Raw genomic sequence first — 22,015 nt, forward strand, 5'->3', positions numbered from 1 at the left:
CTTCTCGTTCTATTTTGGGGTTAGTACATGTTGATCTGCTAAACATTTATTTACACTAATTTTGAAAAGCTGAGTTAATTAAGAAGATAACTATCAAAACAGGGCTAAATAGTATTTTGGATGATAATCTTTCACCCTCTCCTAAGACCACATTTAACTTCTATGAAGCACACTATTATTATATTTTCTACTTCTAATTTTACAGCCTCTATTTATGATCCAGCATAGAGGTTTTTTTAAATAATTTTTCTTTCTTTCTTTTTTTTTTTTTTTTGGTGAGGAAGATTGGCTTCGAGCTAACATCTGTTGCAAATCCTCCTCTTTTTGCTTGAGGAAGACTGTCCCTGAACTAACGTCTGTGCCAGTCTACCTCTACTTTGTATGTGGGACGCCACCCCAGCGTGGCTTAATGAATGTTGTACCAGTCCATGCCTGGGATTAAAACCCGCAAACCCCAGGCTGACAAGCGGAGCATGGGAACTTAACCACTACACCACGGTGCTAGCTCCAGGTATTTTTAATGCATTGAAACAACATATATGAGCATCTCAAATTTGGTTGGAGTGGAAAGGATAGAAAAATGAATTCTTGATTCATCTCTTTAGGTGAACACATTTGTCTCAATTGATCCTTTTTTGTTACAAATCTTTTACAATCCCAATGTATCTTTCACACTACTCACTGTGCCTTGTTTTTAGAGAAAAACAATCTAATGTCAATAGCAATAATTAGCCATGAAACTCAAAATTTTCTCAGCACTTGTTATGATCTAGCTTCTGTGCTAGTTGCTGAGGATTCATGATGAGAAAGCGAGGCCCAGTCACTATGCATGTAAACCTTAGTCTTAAAAACATTTTAGAAATCAATTCTGATGCATAATATTTAAAAAGTATGCCAAATATAAAAGCATTTTGGATTGGGCCAGCCCCGTGGCCGAGTGGTTAAGTTTGTGCGCTCCGCTGTGGTGGCCCAGGGTTTCTCTGGATTGGATCCTGGGCACGGACATGGCACCGCTCATCAGGCCACATTGAGGTGGTGTCCCATATGCCACAACTAGAAGGACCTGCAACTAAGATATACAACTAAATATCAGGGGGGATTTGGGGAGATAAAGCAGGAAAAAAAAAAAAAAAAGATTGGCCACAGTTGTTAGCTCAGGTGCTAATCTTTAAGCAAAAATAAATAAATAAAAAAAATAAAGTTACACTGGATCATCTGCAGTTCTGGAATATCTTAATCAGTCCACTCATCTCTGAGCATGGATAATGAAAGGTTCTTATTTACTGAAAAGAAAACAAACACACAAACCATGATATATTAGTCAGAGTTCTCCGGAGAAACAGAACCAATAGGCTATATATAGATATCTGTAAAAGGAGATTTATTGTGGGAATTGGCTTATGCAGTTTGTGGAGGCCAGGAAGTCCCACAAACTGCCATCGGCAAGCTGGAGACCCAGGGAAGCCTGTGGGATAATTCAGTCTGAGTCCAAAGACCTAAGAACCAGGGGAGCTGAAAGCCTGAGGACTGGGAGGTGGGGAGCGGGGAGACCTGCTGTTACAAGCCTCGCCGCACGAAGGCTTGAGAACCAGGAGCAACGATGTCTGAGAGCAGGAGAAGACAGATGTTCCAAGTCAGGAAGACAGAGCTCACCATTCCACCGCCTTTGTGTTCTATTTGGGCCCTCAATGGATTGGCTGATGCCCGACCTCACTGGTGAGGGAGACCTTTACTCGCTCTACTGATTCAAATGCTAATCTCGTTCAGAAACACCCTCACAGACACACCGAGAAATAATGTTTTACCAGCTGTCTGGGTGTCTCTTGGCCCAGCCAAAATGAAACATAAAATTAACCATCCCATGTGATAAATAAAACATATCGAATGGCAATGTAATTCTATATCAGCTGTAACTGATGAAAGTTGCAGACAGTCTTGGTAATTAAGAAGCATTAACTCTTTGATGCCAAAGCTCTCGCAAACCAAACAGAGCTGTGGGACTCTCAGGGCTTTAAGGCGTTGGCCCTCAAGTCAGGCTGTTGGGGATTGAGTTCCAGCCTCATCACTATACTAACTGTGTGAAAGATTGTGTGACTTAACCTTTCTCAGTTGTTTCAGTTTGCTCATTTCTAAAGTGAGAATAATGATAGAATCTGTTTCATGAATTGCTGCAAGGATTAAATGCTGTAATATAAGTAAAGTGCATAGCAAAGTAAGCATTCCTGTTTTAGCCATTAACCATTATAAATATCATTAATCATTTAGGTCCCTGTGTCCCTGAGCTTGCCTTCCAATGAGGATGGTGGATGTACAAACAGCTATACTTACATTCAGTGGGGAACGGAAATGTGCCGATGTGTCATGGAGAGGAAGGAATATTATCCACAGGACAGAACATACAAAGATGGGAGCATTAAAGTTCACTGTTTATTTGAAATGAGATAGCTTTTTGGTCTTCTTGAAACAGAAGAATTAAACATTTCATGGAACTCCAACTTGAATTTTAAATCAGTAAATGAGATGATGCTATAAAACCAAGTTTATTGGTATATAATAGATCAAGAGTAGAAATAGGAAACCCAAAATTTAGCAACACTGCCTCATCTAAGGACCGGGATCAGGAGTTCTGGAGAATATTATGAGACCATGTTTGCTGGAAAATATGTTTTCCAAATAGGAAAAGAAGAGCTCACCTGAAAATCGTAGGCCAAAAACATGGTTTGAAGAACGGCACTGAGAAGAGTGGTTTTCTCTCAAATACCAGTTTTATCTCAAGTAGCTGACAGGTCTAAACACATGTGCACAATAAAAATGGAAAATCACTGGTTTTTTTAGACTGAGGTCTTCAGCAGGCAATGAACAGAGTTAATGCCACACGGAGGTGATTTAACACGAATTTTGCAATATTTGAACAGGCGTCGTCACCAAATCTGCTAAATGGAGTTCCTGATTTCGTTTCTTTCTAGAGTGCTGATTTAGTTGTGCAATGGTACTGTCACCAGATGAGATTAATCACAATAATGATGCGTCTTTTTGCTAAGGACATTATCATAAATCATTTGATTACAGCCCAAGAGAAAAGGTTTCTACTTAAACTTTCTAAATGTTATAAAATGGTTATAAAGCATGAGCTGTTGGAAATAGACATTATTTTTATTTCATTTCCGAGCATATGGCAGAATGATTTTTCGTTGATGCTGAAGTAATTATCAAAGACACACACAGAAGTATCTTAAGAGACACCGAAAATAATAGTATCCTATGATATCGATTTCAAGTTGTTCCAGTTACATTCATGTGACCTTAGGTAACTCATTTAAAATTTGAGCCTCAGTTTCCTTATCTGTAAAACACAAATAATAATATTTCACAGGATTTCTATGAGGTAACGTATTTTAAAAATGCTCTGTAACCTAAAAGTAATTCTTCCTCCTTTTTCTCCTCTTCCTCTGCCCCTTCTTCTCTTTTTTCTTCACCATTCTTTCCTTTTCCTATTATTAATTAGTCATAAATTTGCCAAGTCAAATATGTATAATTTTTACTCTCAAAAACATTTTGTAAGTTTGCTTCAGTGTCCCAGAGCTAAAACCACACTCAAGGAAATTCTTAGTGTGCTAAAGTTTTAGGTTCAAGTTTATTCTATTTTCATATCACGAGATTGTTTATCCTAAAAATCTATATACCAATCATTACACTATAGTCTCAAGTTGACAATATAATCTCTTAGCTGAGAGCTTAGTACATGAACTTTAATTTTGTTATCTTTTAATAGTAACCAATTTGAGACCATCGTACATAAAATGTGTTTAAAAATATTCATCTGGTACCTAATGGTAATTACACAATGTGTAACACCTAATTTCTTCAAAGCAGTATTGTGGAAATTAACTTAAAAGAAATTGAAAAACTTATTTCCCAAATTCTGAATACTATTAAAACACTATATAATGGAAAAGCATTGAAAATATTCTTCTCAAAACTTCAGTTCCAAAATGGTTAAGTTTTCAACTTTGGATCTTTGTTTTTTTCACTTTTCACTTGATCATTAATTACTAATGGTAGGTATAATGCTTAATTTAGCCACATATAGTGACTATTGGAAGGATGAGCTTCGCCTAAAATAAGGAAAGCCTTAAATTTTAAAATATTCCTTAGAAAAACAATATTTTAAAATATTTCAATCATATACACACTACATTTCATGTCCCTTAATTGAAATAGCTAGAATGAAGTTAATTTCAGTACTCTTAAAAACATTTCAGATATCCAATGGCTTTATCTTTATAAATAAGATGAGGCCAATTAATTGATTAATTGAGTCCAAGTAATTGATCCCACTATAAAATACCAGAACTGGGGAATTTGCTTTTCTGTGATGCACTGACTGCATAGTTTAATAGTCAAGGAGGGGCTTCAATGGGAGAGGTTGGGGTTCCTTCAAGACCATAAAACCTCTTGTGGGTTATCAAAAGTGATTACCTGATTACCTGTAAGGAAAAAGGAAACACAGTGTGTGTTTTTTCCAGTTGCTCATTAGTTCTGCACCTAAGGTTTCTCAACTATAAAAATGGTAATTCTAATAGTATCTACCCACCTCATACAGTTACTGTAAAGATTACAGAACTTAAAGAAAACATTTAAAACTAAGCCTGGCACAAAAGCAGAGCTAAGCATAGAAGGGAGAGTGTTGCTAGGCAGAAATAAATGTGCTGTCTCTGTGGCTCCAGGTGGTTTCAGGATAAGCTTCTCCACAGCGCCCTCACCCCACCGTCTTCCCTGGCTCCCTCCTCCACTGTTTCTTCTCTTCTTTCCTTTCCTCTGGTGCCCTGGCTATCTTGTGGCTATGACTCTTATTTTCTCTGTCACTCTCTCACCTTCTGACTCTGAATTTCAGACTTTCTCTCTCTGAATGCCCATCCACCCATTCTCTTTCTCCATCTCTTTCTCTCAATTCTTGTCTCTCTATTTTTGCCATTCAAAGATATTTTTAAAATAACTTCTTCACTATCCATGTTCTGTGTGCACTGGAATCTGATGGTCAGCACGAGGGGTTGACCTTGGAGTATGAGTCTTGACAGAAGACGGTCATCCGGAGAGATGCCCTCGGTGTTGTCAGGGGTGTTCTTCACGGCTGCGGGTATAGGGGCCATACTGGTGCCTACAGGGCTGCCTGGAGAGGAAAAGCATGGATTTCAAAGGTTCCTATGACACTGGACACCTGTGTATTCAGTAAACATCTTTATGCTGACTGCGTGGGGTGCTGGGTAGAAGTCTGATGATGCCAGCTCTGTTCATAACTGCACCGCTCATCGTGCTGTAGTGAGGAGCCAAAATACAAATGAATTTGTGTCTTTCTCAATTAAAAGTCACAAAGCTGAACTGAAAGCTTTAGGCGGGTTGGGATCCAGTTGTTTGATTGTGTCCCACTCTTTTCTCTCCTTAAAATAAATCAGTTTCTTTTTTTAAAAAAACAAAATAAGCTTGAATCTCACATAGCAATAATGGCTAAAATTTATTAACTATGTCCTCTGTGTAGTTAGGCCCGATAACCAGCTCTTCAGAGGTACCGTCATACCTGATCTTTCCACAGTGCTGGAAGGTATTATCTTTCTTTTACACATAAAGAAACTGAGGCTCAGAGGATTTATGTAATTTGCCCAAGTTTATCCAGGAGATAAGTGTCAGAGTAGGGATTTAAAGCTAAGCAACCTGCTTCCAGAGCTCAGATCCTTAATCATTGATTGACAGAGGGAACAAAGTTAGTGTGGCTGCAGCTATTTGGTTCCCTGCAGGCAATACAGAGCTGGGCCTTCGATAGGATTTCTGCTGAGCCAGAAAATGCAGAGACATTGATGTAAACTACTGAGCAGATCTGTGCTGGGAACTGTGAAATGCATGCACGCTTGCACAGGTGACTTCATTCTCATTTGTACAAAAATTAACTCAACTAGATTCTCCCTTTTCATCTCTCTTAGTTTTCGTATATAAATTGATCCCAGCATTCGTAGTTGGTTCCTTGTCAGGATGTGTATACAAATAACAACGTAAATAGCAATGCATTGAGGAGAAAGCCCTTTATATTCTGAGCTGTATTAATTTTTAATGGGCCAAATGCAGGCAAGTTCCTGGACTTTCCTGAATCATCTCAAATTCTGAGGTTCACCTTTAAGGATGTCATGATCTTACCAGGCAGTAAACCAATTCTCTGGAGACTGACCACATTTGAGAGCCAATATAAGCCATGACTAACAAAGTCATTTAGAAGAAAGCAGATTTTAAGACAGGAAAGGCATCTTCTCTTGTGTGTTTGTTCTGGGGTTTGATTTCATGTGTTCTGTTTATTTTCAAGCACAGAGTGGCACAATTTTATCCATACGTTCTGAATATGGAATACTTTGTAAAATCAAAAAGACCCTGTTTGCAAAAGAGATATTCTTGGAAAGAAACAGAGAATGAGAATCAGTCATAATGTTTCTAAATTATAGACAAGAGCCAAGTGCCTATACACTTTTTACAGTCATTTTTGTTTGTTTCGTTGCCTAGCTAACACTCCCGAAGAAATGGGCGGCGTTGACAGTGGAAAGTACTGTTTTGTCTGTCTTCCATATGTGAAAGCAATTATTTGAATAGAAGAAATATTGGAAAATTGGGCTCTGTTTCCAAATAGACTTGGATCTACAGAAGTGCTATCACGAAATCCTTTGGATGCTGTGATGACTTTGTTATTTCTTTGGTAAAACAGAAGTGTCACCATAGAAATACAAAATATTGACTGAGAAAACTAACAACAGCTCACATTTTGGAAAAGTAAACATTAAATTTCTCTTTTATATATGACTTCAAATGTGTATTTCACCTCACTGTAATACCTTATAAAGTTTTGTAATAAGTAGTCAACAATGAAATAATATGGCAGAAACGTGAAAAATGTGCGTTACAGTGAAGTGTTATATAAAGATATAACGTTAAAAACTACAGACAGCTTTATAAACCCAAAGTGAGGTGGATTGGAGATCAAAAAGTAAGAGAATTTAATAACTCACTATACCATGAGAAAAGTATGTTTTCAAGTACATCAAGACTACCAATTTGTCCCAATATTTCTCTCTCCTCCTCTCCCCACTTTCTCCCTCTCTCTCTCAGTGAGGACTTTTATAGATGGTAAATGTAAGAATGTACTCACTATGAGAAGCAGGAAGAGAGAGCCAAATTTTAAAAGGGTAGCTTCCTTTTTCCTCCACTTAACTCTTCATTATTCAATTAGCTGTGCGAGCAAAATTGAATGAGAGAAAACAATTTCACCTGAAACTGATTAATTGCATGCCCTTTAATTTGAATGTTCAAATTATCTAACTCAGAAATTATAATACACATGTAAAAAGGGAGTTTTAGAAAAGACGTCTTTAAAAATCTACTGCACAATCTTTTCTCTATTCATTTTTGATCCTTGCACAAAGAGAAAATGCTGTTAATTGAGCCATTTTTGTGACACAAAATAGCTTCCTTTATGCCTACAATTACAAAAAGAAGATGAACATTGAGTTTGTAAAAGCTACAAGATTTTTAGAAAATTATTCATTATATAAAGAAGAGTCATTAGTTTTCTTTTGTCTGAAACATAAGTAAAATATTCTATGATTGGTATTAAATATAACCTACTGGATCCTTGAGAGTCTAGATTTTATACTTAAAATATTCGTATCTGTTTACTCCTTCTTATTATACATCAAATAAATTCTCTGATTTGAAATGATACATATAAGAATCTTGAGGCAGACTGTGATGTTTACAACCTTTCAAACACCCAATTGGATGTGTTTTTATCGTGAATGTGTGAAATGTCTTCCTCCTTCCTTAATAGTCATTGGTGTGTTTTGGCTTAGCATTGAAACAACACGTTTCACAGCCAATAGATGGCACTGGAAGTATTCAAAACATACTCTTTATCTTTTCCTTTCCATTGACTATGATTATTGCTGAAAGTGAATGACAATTTATATAGTTAAATTAAAAACAAAGGCATATTCCAAATGTTCATGTTTAAGAAATTCAAATATTTAATTGTTGCATTCCTGTTGGAAATTTTAGCACCCGAACAATGTGAAACAATTCCTTCTTTCTCCACCAGCTCGTAATTTATTAGCGGGTCATTCAAAGAGATTTTGCCCCTACCTGCTAGGATTTCTGAGGAAGTCTGTAAGCTCACTTGCTATGTGTGATGTCTGCAGAGATTTTATTTTTGGTACCATTTTCCTGCTGATGTGATTGTGGTGGGTTGAGGATTACTGAGAAATGTAATTAAGTCTTTTCATTGCTGGTCCTCACCTGGATTTTTCTAAAGCCAGCTTCGCAAGTAACCTTTTCATTCTCTGTAGTAAACAAGTCCATAAAATGTTCAATGAATCACGCAGAGTAGAAGAGAAAATGCATGATAGCATTCAGCACAGACTGCAGTGAACAGAGCAATCCATTTATAGGATGGGACTAATTTCCCTCTAAAATTGGCTAACAATGGGCTTGATTATGTAGACTTAGTACAAAAAGATCCCATGTGGAGTTCAATGGGGATGCCACATACATAGGAGGCCAAGCTAGCACTATATCTGTTTTGTTAAGTGAGATCCAGTGTCTGTGCCCTAATCTTTGCCACTTTTTTCTCTGCAGTTACATCAGTGCCTCACAAAACCAGGTGATAGTTTTAGAAATGTGTTATCAGCATGACGCAGCGTCAAACATTTCAGCTATTCCATCTTCAGATTACACCCCATTACTTTTTCAAAGTTCTGTCTTAAAACTATTGAAGAAGCCATTGCTTTAATCTAAAACAAGTGTAAATCTTTCCTTTATGAAAATTCAGCATCAAGTGAAACTTACACATAGCTAGAGGAAGACTACATTTCAATCTATTTGCTTATGTGTAAAATAATAAAGCATTTAAGTTGTGAATGTGTTGATATCTTGTTAATACTATTTCTTTTATAAGGAACATCACCATGAAATAAATGCATGCATATACATATTTATATTCATATGCATATCCTAATGATGTCTCTCATATATGTACGTATGACATAAGGCAATGTATCTAGAGGACCTAATACAGAGCCTGGTTATTTTTTGAGAACCTGCTAAAATAGATTGCAGGACAGAAAATCAGCTGATATAATGTGTTGCCTGTTCAAATACTAAATTTGTATTTTTTAGCAATGATGTTTGTATACCTCCCTACACCTTGCTTTACTAAAACCATTCTTCTTTAATGTCTGGCTTTAAGAAATTCTCTACATGTTATTTCTCATAGGAATGCTCAATGCCCTAGAAATCATTGTGTAAATGTGATCATATTCCCCTAACTTCCTATACCCACACTAGCTTTACGGATTATACAAGGAGTAGGACAATTTTTGAATCCTTCCCAACAAGATTAGATGTATTTTCTTGAGCTCTGTGACACCTGCAATCGAACTAAAGCAATTGTGCCTAAGGGTGTTTGAAGTTCATATGGAAAGTGGGGACCACATAAAAGAAGTGTCCACAAGTGATACTCAGAGACTCCGGAATTCTCTAAGGGGAAGCTCCTGTGGAGTGCTGCACTGTGGCCTGCAGATACTTTTATCCTAGTACAACAGTGTCACTTTGATGCTTGAGAGTCTAGAGTGACAACCTTCATCTTGATGTCTGCATTTTAGTCTCAATGGTATTTCCTTCCTTCTAAAATCACTAGACTCTCCTTTTCAATAAAGAAACAAACATACCACAACCACTCTCTTGTTATGCAAATTAGGTAAAATTTTTAGAGCAAAGAGTGTGGAATTTTGTTATAGTTTAATAGCAAATATTCAGCTATCATGCTGCAAAGTTGTTTGCCTTTGAATGAATAAGTGCATTATATAATCCAAATAATTTTAAACTGTGCCAAATTTGGTAACAGAAGGTAACTCAAACTGAGAAGAAATAGAAAATTTGATTGAGAATGTTTAATTCAGTTTACAATAACAACAAAATTAAGCTATAAGTTGCCTTCACATCCCAGGAACAAACATATACATCAGGCATATTTTCCTGTTTGTGTTTTTATGGACTCATCCTTATGATGGATGAGCTCCAAGTTTAATCAGGAAACCAACAAATTATAGTTGGTGACCGTAGGTAAGTTACCCAAGTTCTCAGCCTTCAGCCATCTTATTAGAATAATAATTTTACCTACCTCATACAAATGTCTTGAGAATTATATTTAAAAATACATGTACTAAATGTGAAATGGTGTAACTACAGTTGATTAACAGTTTGGCAATATTTTAGTAAGTTAAACATAGTTAGACATATGACTCAACAATTCTACTGTTAAGTATTTACCCAAGATAATTGAAAAGCGTGTTCACATAAGAACTTGTGTATGTGTCTTCAGAGCAGCATTATTCACAATAGTCAAAAGAATGGAAACCATCCAAATGTCCATCAACCAATGAATGGGTAAACAAAATATGGCACATACATACAATGGGATATTATTCCAGCATAAAAAGAATTGAAATATTGATACCTGCTACAACACAGATGAACCTTGAAAGCTTGATAAGTAAAAGAAGCCAGTCACAAAAGATCACGTATTATATGACCTCATTTTCATAGGAAATATCCATAATGGGTAAATCCATAGAGATAGAACGCAGTTGACAGGGGCTGGGAGGAGAGAGGAATAGGGAGTGACTGCTAAAGGGTATGGCGTTTCCATTTGTGGGACTGAAAAAATTCTGGAACTAGATAATGGTGGTAGTTGCACAACATTGTGAATATATTTAATGCCACTGAATTGTACATTTTAAAATGGTTAAAATGATAAATTTTATGTTATGTGTATTTTACTACAATTATAAAAAAATAAAAACTAACAAGAAAAAAATGTATGTGCTAAAAGTTTTGAGCTCTCGATATTGACCAATGGACACAGTTTTGAGCTCGTGTGATTCTTTGTGATGTGTTGCATATGTGGAGATTAAGAATCGTTCAAAAGAAATAGTGACAAAAGACTAGCCTGGTTAAACAACAATCTTGCTATCGCTTAGAATCTTATTTACACATCAACTAATTAGTCAAAGCTACATTATGAAAAGTTCAAGCTCTAGTCTGGTAGAGTTTGGGTACTGTTGATAATATTTCTAATAGTAATAAATATCCTGTGGCAGAAAAGCCATTGTCCATTATGATTTGTCACCTAAAAAGGGGACATTAAGGATCATGCTTAGGATCCAGTTATGTTTTGTTTATCTTAAACAATTATTGTTCCACAGCCTGTTAGAATTAAAGGTAACTTAGGGATAATTTAACTCAACTACTTCAATTTTTATTGAGAAAACCAAGACCCAGAATGGTCAAACAACTTACTTAAGGTTAGTAAATGGGAATCTGTGACATTTTGATGCCACCTAATACTTTCTATTGTCAAAAATACTGTCAAGTAACAGATACCTTCCTGCCTATTCCTGACCCCTGCCTACCCCTTTGTTCAATCGGCTTGCAGATAAAGATGCTGGTTGGAGAGGTCTGTTACACGCACATTACTTGGAGATATATTCCAATATTTTTACACTTTGATGCCAAAATATCACATTTAGCACTGATAATTAGTGGCAGATTGGATAAGAAATATGTCTCCTGATTCTGGAATGACTTTCCCATATTCTAGAAGCTGGTGGTAGCATATAATCAAAGTATGCTGTTTACCCTTCTGCCAGGTCCCTGTCCCTTGGTAATCCCTTTGCTACACCCGTGTTTAATCAGTGCACACTCAGTGCTCTTCTTCTCAGAGCTGACTCATTCCTTAATGGGGAAACTTCTCAGATGGCAACTAAGGACATTCAACTCTGATTTACACTACCCTGGGGCTATTGACGGAAATGTCTAGTAACTGATTATGATCTACTCTCTGATTAGCAAGTATGAACACTTGGATGATTCAAAGAGAACTATGGATTCTGCCCTTGTCATTAACAAAGGCAATGAATCATTTGTGAATGAAACAGGTCATGGAGTAGGAGTACACCTACATCCCCCACCGCTGCTCCTCCTGCTGGCACTCTCCTTAGTGCCTGACAGCTTGCCTTGCACATAGCTGGCCCTCAGCAAAGGCCTGCATGATGAACACCTGAACTCTGGATAGAGACTCTCCTCGGTAAGAATGTAGCCTCTGATCATATCTGTCATCTTAAATTTCCAGTGAGTATATAGTGCTCAGAACTGCATACTTTTATGACTCTTTCGTGAAAGATATTCCTTAGCTACAGCTTTAATAATAATAGGAGATTTACATACATTTCAACTAGTGCCATATTCCTCATGTCAGTTTATCTGAACCTTGAAAAATTCTTGCTCACCTTTACCTTCTGACTAAAAACTGTTGGCTTAATTTGACTTGATGTTTTCATTGTTACCTAATCAAGGCCACACTCAGCACATTGCAGGCATGTGCCTCTTGATAGTTTGGCGAATGATCACCCATCATTTCAGAAGCTGTGATCACAAAGGTCTTTTCTAAATCATTCGGCTTTAAAAGGAAATCTAAATATTTCCCAAGAATAGGGTAGAAACTTTTTATTACACCGTATGATTAGTAGATAATTATTTTCTTACCTTAATTTAATATCACCATACTGTTAAAGTCAGAAAATAGATGAATAGAGATAAGGAAAAATATATATGCACATGTCAGTCAAATATTCTTGAACTATTTGGGATACGCATTTCTGGTTTCCATAAAAATAATCACTGCAGAAACCATCTTTCATACAGCCTTAGGTAGAATGGCTCCATAAAAGCAAATGCTTAAGGACGATGTATGCCTGCCTAACTGTCTAGTCTGGCTTAGTCAGACTACTGTAAATACCACAGACTGGGTGGCTTCTAAACAACAGAAATGTATTTCTTATAGTTCTGGGGGCTGAGAACTCTAAGATGAGGGCGCCATCATGGTCCCCTTCTGATAAGTACTCTCCTGATTCACATCTGGTACCTTCTTATTGTGTCCTCACTTGGTCGAGGGAGCTAGGGATCTCTCTGGAGCCACTTTGTATGGTGCTAATCCCATGCGTGATGGCTCCACCCTCATGGTTTAAGCACCTCTCAAAGGCCCCACCTCCTGATGCCACCACATCAGGCATTGGTATTTCAATATATGAATTTTAAGAGGACACAAACATTCAGACCATAACACTCACCAAAATTACATCGTGGAACTAAGACTACAACCCAGGACTTAACCAACCACCACTCTTTATATGTATTTTTTATTAGGTTAATTACAATAGATGAAGGTAAGAAATGCCTATCATGATTAGGAAAATTTCAAGGGCCAATTTTTATAAATATATTGTGTTAGATTGTGTATGCACACACACAAGCATGCACATGTGTTTAGTGTTTGTAATATGGGTAAGAGAGGAGAGGAGGTGTGGGAATAGGTGTGAAGACACAATTCCTGCCCTCAAAACTCTTTTTTGCCTTAGAAGTAGTTAGATAAAGAAAACCTTTTTTCACTTCTGTATAAACGGTTTTGATTAATATGTGCTTACACACCAAAATACAGAAATTCTCGTTATGTGAAAAATCCCGTTGCCATTGGTGCAACTCAGCAGTTCTTTTACCCATACCTAATTGACTTCCTGCTAAATTTCCCACCTAAGTAATGTCAAATTTCCTCTAATCTTCCCAAATGGCCTGATCTACCCTGTTTTTCTTCCCGACAAGCAGACAACCCCTGCATTGACTCTGCTGAGATTAAGGTCATCAGAAAGGTGCTCCTTGACTTTCCTTCCCTTCCACCAAAATCACCTGGGAATCATCCTCCAGGCGTTTCTATCGTTCCTCTTGCCTAGGAGAAGTGTCCTTTGGGCACTAAGCTTTCTCGGTTAACCACAGTCCTGTGTGATAATTCACACTGGTTCCTCCTCGTCCCTGCATGACTGCTCTGCCTGTCTCTGCCCTGCTCAGAGTCGTAGAAGACTAACCTCTTCAGACTACATCACTCAACGACTCACAGCCTCTGGTTTGCAGTTGGGTTTGGACAATGGCAAGCGGCGGAAGGAAATCAGAGGATGGGAGGAAGAAGATATCAGGTGATTTATTTCCCTACTCCAGTCCTTTGCCCCGTGTCCTTTTCCTGCCTCACTGTAATTTTAGCAGGGCCTGCATATGGGTTCTGGCTCCCATGGGCAGCCCGTCTTCCTCTGCTTCAGCTCTCCCTTGGACTTGGCTAAACCGTTCTTTGCTTCCCTTACCTCTTCAGGCCAAGGCGTCTTAAGGACTTCCTCCAGTTACAAGTCCCTGGTGCCTTGCCAATGCTTCTAGTTCCCTTAAGCCTGTTCACACTGCTGCAGGTACTCCATCCCTTTCAAGTAACCCTTTGGAACATACCTTCTGTACCCAGGTGGCACCCTGATTGATCCAAGCTCCTTTCATCTTCTCGAGGTCCAAACTGCAACTCTCTTTCTCTTTTTGCCTTGCTCACAATTTTACATTTTTTGCTTTCATTTATTTGTAAATGTCTTCAAATCCTCTCAGTATTGGGACCCCCTCTCGCTCATACTTCTTCCTCTTCAAGATGTTGCTCTACGGCAATCTCTCAACCTTTTCTTCAAAGAGTTGTCTACAAACATTAAAATGTGATAGCTGCTTCCACAGCTGTTTTAATGTAATTACGTCTTATTTTTTTTCCTATTTTATAACAAAGATAAGAACACACAAATGCCCAGTTTAACAAACTGATGGAGGACAAACCCCCTGTGATCTCTACTCAGATCAAGACATGGAACACAGCAGGTTCCCAGAAGCTCCCTACGCAGACCTCCCCTCCCTCTCTCCTGCTTCAATAACTGTCCTGAGTTTTACAGTATTTACTTCCCTTCTTTAGAGTTGCTACCTAAAAACGCGTTAGTAAAACAAAGTTTATTTTTCTTGTTTTTAATTTTACATGAATGAAATCATACATTACTTTTCTTACTGTATTGCCTTCTTTCCTTTAACATTCTGTTTTTAAGATTCATAAATGTTTTTGTATGCATCTGTAGTTTAATTTCATTGCTGTTTAGTATTCCAGCATATGAATATACTATAATTTGTGTATCCATCTTACAGTTATTGGGCATTTGGGTCCTTTGTAGTATTGAACTATGCACTCTGAACCTTCAAGTGCATCCATCCTAGTGAACGTAGGCAAGCATTTTTATGGGGTTTATGCCTAGGCATGAAATGGGCTGTTTCATATTATATCTGCCTTCCAGATCTATGAAATACGGCTTAGTGCTCTCCAAAGTAATCTTAACAGTTTCACTCCCACCAGCAAATGGTGAAAATCCGTATTGACCTACATCCTTGCCAACGCTTGGTGTTACGACACTATTGGATTGTTGCCATTCTGTTCATTGATGAGTTGTATCTTGCTGTGATTTTAGGGTGCTTTTATTTCCCTGATTATTAGTAAGATTGAGCATTTTTTGTAATGCTCTTTAAGATTTTTGCCCATTTTTCCTCTTTTTGCCTTTTTCTTATTGCATTTTAAGAATTTTTAATATATTCTGAATATGCAATTTTTGTGGGTTACATATATTGCAAACATATTTTTCTTATCTGTAGGTTGCCTCTTTTAGTCTTTAAGTGCTATCTTTGATGAGGATGAGTTCTTCATTTTAATGTAGTCCATTTATCAGTTTTCCTGTTTTTGCCTAATTCTTTTTGTGTCTTGCTTAGTCAACCACTCCCTACCCCGAAAATCCTGAAGATTATATTGAGAGACTTCTACATTATATTCTAGAACTTTTATTTGGTGCTTTTCACATTTAGCTGTATAATTCATCAGGAATTGATTGTGTGTGTGTGTATGTATTAGGTGAGATAGAGGTTCATTTAATTTTGTGCTTTACTTATGGATAATCAGTTCTTACAATGGTTATCGAAAAGACTATTTCCCTCGATGTTTTATAGAACTACTAATGTTACAAATCAAATATTCATATTTGTGTGGCTCTGTTTCTGATCTTCTATTCTGTTTCACTCATATCTTTTTCTGTCGTTCACTACTACTACCTGCTCTTAATTACTCTATCTTCATAATTATCCTTGATATTTATAGAGCAAGCCCTATAACCTTCGTCTTTTTCTTCATGCTGTCTTGGATATTTTTAGACCTTTGTATTTCCACACAAATTTTAGAGTTTGTTTTCAAGTTCTGAAGAAAATAAAACAATTATTTGATATTTTGGTTATAATTGCAATAAATCTGTATATCAATTTGGAGAGAGTTGATACAATTCCAATGTTGAATTGTCCAACCCACAAACATAAAAATATGAAACATTTAGTGAATTTGTGTATTAGCTTTGTACAGGGCTTTGCCAATCTCTGTGTCATTCTAATATGATTGGAGAATCAGAATAGGTGGGTTAGAAGCATTAAAGGTGATAGTCAAAAAAATGGCCTACTTGAGTTTGAGCTTTTAAAGGTGATTTGTGATGATAAAATCAAGGGTATAACCAGAGGAGAGGGTAGTTGAAGGAAGATGGAAGAAGTAAGTATTAGAGATAAGAAATCTGAGCAATTGAGAGTATGTGTACTAGAGCATAAACTCCCCGTGGGCAGGATGTTTTGTTGTCGTTTTTGCCTTATTTTCTGTTACATACCCAGCAACACCTAAAACAGTGCTTTGACATAGTAAATAATAAATATTTCCTTAACTTGTGGAACAAATGTAAATAGTGAGTAGAGAGAAAAAATGCAAATCAATTAATTAAATTTAATTAGCAATGAAAACAATGGCTTGGATTTTTTAAGACTTTTTTTTGAGCAGTTTTAGTTTTACAATAAAATTGAGAGCAAGGTAGAGGGATTTCCCATCTATTCCCTGTCCCAACATAGGCATAGCCTTCCCCATTATCAACATCACTGACCAGAATGGTACATTTTTTACCAAGGATGAACCTACATTGACACATCATAATCATGCAAAATCCATAGTTTATCTTGGGATTCATTCTTGGTGTTGTATATTCCATGGGTTTAAAAAAATGTAAGGTAACATATATCCATCATAATAATATCATACAGAGCCTTTTCACTACCCTAAAATTTCTCTGTGCTCTGCCTATTTCTTTCTCCCTCCCTCCAACCCTCAGCAAATACTGATCTTTTTATTGTCTCTGTAATTTTGCCTTTTCCAGAGTGTCATATTGTTGGTATCATATGGTATGCAGCCTTCTAAGATTGGATTCTTTCACTTAGTAATATGTACTTAAGTAATGTGTACTTAAGTTTCCCCCAGCTTGATAGTTAATTTCTTTTTAGTGCCGAATTTCCCACAATTTATTTGTCCATTCACTTCTTGAAGGACATTTTGATTGCTTCCGAGTTTTGATAATTATGAATAAAGCTGCTATAGACATTTGTGTGCAGGTTTTTGTGTGGACATAAATTTTCAACTCCTTTGGGTAAATACAAAGGAGTACAGTTGCTGGATAACATGGTAAGTATATGTTTGGTTTTTTAAGAAAGCACCAAACTGTCTTCCAAAGTGACTGTACCATTTTTCATTCCAACCAGCAATGAATGAGAGCTGCTGTTACTCCACATCCTCCTCAGCATTTGGTGTTGTCAGTGTTCCAGATTTTGGCCATTCCAAAATGTTATCTCATTATTGTTTTGTTTTGTTTTTAAAGATTTTATTTTTCCTTTTTCTCCCCAAAGCCCCCCATTACATAGTTGTGTATTTTTAGTTGTGGGTACTTCCAGTTGTGGCATGTGGGATGCCGCCTCAGCATGGCTTGATGAGGGGTGCCATGTCCATGCCCAGGATCTGAACCGGCGAAACCCTGGGCCACCAAAGCAGAGCGCATGAACTTAACCACTCGGCCACGGGGACAGCCTCTCATTATTGTTTTGATTTGCATTTCCCTGATGACTTATGATGTGGAGCATCTTTTCATGTGTTTATTTGTCATCTATATATCATCTTGTTGAGCTGTCTGTTAAGATCTTTGGCCCATTTTTTAATCAGGTTGTTTTCTTATTGTTAAGTTTTAAGAATTCTTTGCATTTTTTCGATAACAGTCCTTTATAAGATGTATCTTTTGCAAATATTTTTCCCAGTCTGTGCTTTGTTTTCTAATTCTCCTGGTATAGTCTTTCACAGAGCAGAAGTTTTTCATTTGACTAAAGTCCAGCTTATAGATTATTTCTTTCGTGTTTGTGTCTTTGGTGTTCTATCTAAAAAGGTATCACTGTAACCAAGGTCATCTAGATTTTGTTTCAGCTGTTCCAGTTGTTCCAGCACCATTTTGTTGAAGAGACTGTCTTTGCTCCATTGTATTGCCTTTGCCCCTTTGACAGAGATCACTTAACTATATTTATGGTTGTTTATTTCTAGAATCTCTATTTTGTTGCGTCAATCTTTCATCTATTCTTGTGCCAATACCACACCATTTTGATTAGTGTGGCTTTAGGGTAGGTCTTGAAGTCAGAAAGCATTAGTTCTCCAACTTTGCTCTTCTCCTTCAATATCGTACTAGCTATTCTATGTCTTTTACTTCTCCGTATGAACTTTAGAATTTGTTTGTTAATATTCATGAGATAATTTGCTGAGTTTTTAATTGAGATTGCATTGAATCTATAGATTAAGTTGGGAAGAACTGACATCTTGACAATATTGAGTCTTCTTATCCATGAACTTGGAATATTTCTCCATTTATTTAGTTTTCCTTTGATTTAGTTCATCAGAGTTTTCTAGTTTTCCTCACATAGATGTTGTATATATTTTGTTAGATTTATACATAAGTATTTCATTTTCGAGGGGGCTACTGTAAACGGTATTGAGTTTTTTATTTAAAATTCCACTTGTTTATTGTTGAAATATAGGAAAGCATTGACTTTTATATATTAACCTTGTATCCTGCAACCTTGCTATAATCCCTTATTAGTTCTAAGAGTTTTGGAGTCAATTCTTTTAAATTTTCTACATAGACAATCATGTTATTTGTGAACAAAAACAATTTTATGTCTTCCTTCACAATTTATACACCTTTTATTTCCTTTTCTTGCCTTATTGCATTAGCAAGGACTTCCAGTACAATATTGGAAAGGATTGGTGAGAGAGGATATCATTGTCTTGTACCTGATCTTAGTGGGAATGCTTCAAATTTCTCACCATTAAGTATGATGTTAGCTGTAGGGTTTGAAGATAATGTTCATCAAGTTGAGAGAGTTCCTTTCTGTTGGCTTAGATTTTTTTGAGCACTTACTATGTACCAGCCACTGAGTTCAGCACTTTATATATATTGGTTCACTTCAGCCCTATGAATTTAGTAATATTATCTACTTTTGATAGTTACTTAGAGATATTCAACCACCCTCCAAAAGTAATAGAGCTAGTAAATTGAGTTGGTAATTTGTCAAACAACACCTTCTTCACATCGCAGCAGTCACTGTGTCTGCTCTCCCTTATAGTTCTTCTATTTTCTGCTTCATTTTTTCTGTGTTCTCCCACTAGAATAGTAAAAAATATGAAGGCAGGAACTTATCTGTTTTGTTCGCTATTTTGTCCAAAATAGTGTCTGTCTCATAAATAGTTGCTGAATGAATAAATGAATTAGCAAGTTGCATCTGTGTTCAGATTCTGGTGCCTAAGCTCTTATTTTTTGTATTCTCCCTGTGAAACAGAACCATGAAAGAGTCTCACTGAATATGCTCACTCCATGGACCAAAGGTACCCTTCATTAGACTCCTATGGCTAAAGGTACAGGGGAAGGTGGATGGATCCCTATTGTGCAATCATAATCCTGGGTTTCGCAGTGTAGAATTACACCCACCTATTGGTACTATTGATTAAACCAGACTGTAAGAATGGAAACACAGAAGGAAAACCTGAAATTAAAAAAAAAATTTTATATATATTTACAAACTAGTTTAATTTAAACCAAAGAACAAAGAGACTTTGCTATTACTCTAAACTTGTTGGCTGCTGTATATCATTATTACTCTTGAGATCTTCCTATTATTTCAAAATTGTGAGTTATATGAAGTTAAAATTAGTAAAGGGATTTGAGTCTCTGTATTTCCCAGCTGTGTTTCTTTTAACCTGAATAATTTGCATGTATGCACTCAGGGTTTTGATTCTGTAATTTTAATGCCAGTTATGAAACTGTCAGGTTACAACACTAAGTTAATAAATAGAGACCACAGTCTTGTTACAACAATAGGGCCTTGGTGGCATTCCAAAGAAATCAAAGACAAAGGTAATAATGTTTGGTTAGATTCAAACCGTGTGGCTGTTTAGAGCAAGTTTGTTCTATAGTCCTTGTCTAAGGTCAGTCCAGGTACCTACCTGCTCACATGTTCCCGGATGGCACCTCACTACCATAATTAGCTATGTTCTAGTCCATGCAGTTGCTGTTATACAGCTTCCTTCTGGTTTATACTGTGCAGATTAACTTGTCTAGAGCTGGCTCCATAACAAAGAGATTCAAGAAATCATCCATATTAGTTTTACAAAGTAATACAGTCCCTGAAAGACATGTGGGAGAAAAACAAAGCATTAATAGAGCTGGAAAATATAACTCATATTAGTTATGTGCTTCTCTAGACAGTTGTCCATGGAAACATCTTAACAAACTTAAAGTCTGACAATATAATTCAAATTTATCCTATTAAAAAAACCTCACTTTTTTCACATAGCAAGCCAAAGAGGACATCTCCTTTGTTTTTCACCACAGTAAATGCCAATTACTGAGGACTTATTTGCCAATAACTTAGTAATATTACTTCTAATTCTCACTACCAACATGAAAGTGCAATAATTTTGACCATTCTTAAGAGCAAGCTAAGAGATTTGCCTACAGTTACATTGCTGGGTTTGGAAGCCTGGTTTGTCTGACTCCAAGGCATATACTCTATTTAGTATTCACTTAAAATGCAAAGTGAATAGCTTATGATTAGTAAAGCATATGAGTTTTTGTTTTTTTTTTTAATAAGGTTCTGCTTCTAGGTCACCTGCAAGATCAGCTAGTGGATGTCTTCTGATGATGATGAGCTTCATGTCTGTCATTTGGGATTCTTTTCTGAGAATGAATATGCAATCTCTCTTTTCCCTTGTTAAGCTATATTTTAGTATATATATATATATATATATATCTTTCTTTTAATAGTCACATTAGAGAAGAATGAAGAAATCAGGGATCGTCTTTCATGAAGAAGTAAAGTAGAACTACAACCAATAGATTGTGGAACGGAATGTGGATGATTTTGTGGTCAGCACGGTCAGTTCTTCCATTCATTCAGGATGTTCAGTGCCTACTGTGAACCAGACACTGTGCCAGGAAAGAATGTTGATAATGTAATATAAGCTGTCTCATCAAAGGACCCCCATAGGCTTATGAAAATAAAACTTTATGCTTGAAGAAATACCATTCATTTCAACATTAAAATAAATATCTATTATTTTGCAAAGTACTGTGCTTGGTGTAGTAAAATTTTCGTAGTCTTTGAAGGCAGACAGACCTAAGGTCTAGTCACCTGTCTGCACTCTTTCTTTTATGAGGGCAACTGAGATAAATTCTTTAACTACCCTAGGTCTCCATAATCTCATCTATAAAACAGAGGTTATAGAACTTAACTGTAGTGATCATTAAATGCGATAGTGTGTATAAAAAATGTGGCACATAATTGATCATATCACTTTTGCAACTGAGACAGAATTTTAGATAAATTCTAGTGAAATTTTCCAATTTTTTGGCAAAGAATAGTGAAAGCCAAAGAGTTTCTTGGTAGCATCTGTAAGTTGCAAAGCAAGGCACAGATAGGATGGCCTAGTGCCCAGGACTCCTGATTTTTATTAGTTCAATGCTGAGCATGTTGTATTAAAAAAAAAAAAATCTGATAGAAATAGTATGCCTTTAACTAGGGCCAAGTTGTAGTTTCTCCCTCGCTCCCTCCCTCTTTTCCCTCTCTCCTCTTCCTTTTCCCTCCCCAAAGCATTATT

General features: G+C 36.6%; 1 long non-coding RNA gene across 1 annotated transcript in view; it reads left to right on the forward strand.

Moving 5' to 3' along the window:
* LOC138924703 (uncharacterized) overlaps positions 1 to 21,483 on the forward strand; it is a 33,767-nt gene extending 12,284 nt beyond the window's left edge. The window contains exons 2-3 of the long non-coding RNA XR_011439798.1: positions 19,699 to 19,744; positions 21,183 to 21,483. This is a non-coding gene — a long non-coding RNA (uncharacterized lncRNA). The remainder of the gene's footprint in view (positions 1 to 19,698; positions 19,745 to 21,182) is intronic.
* The last annotated feature ends 532 nt before the right edge of the window (positions 21,484 to 22,015 follow it).

The sequence above is a fragment of the Equus caballus genome, chromosome 6 (assembly GCF_041296265.1).
Source record: "Equus caballus isolate H_3958 breed thoroughbred chromosome 6, TB-T2T, whole genome shotgun sequence".
Classification (NCBI taxonomy): domain Eukaryota; kingdom Metazoa; phylum Chordata; class Mammalia; order Perissodactyla; family Equidae; genus Equus; species Equus caballus.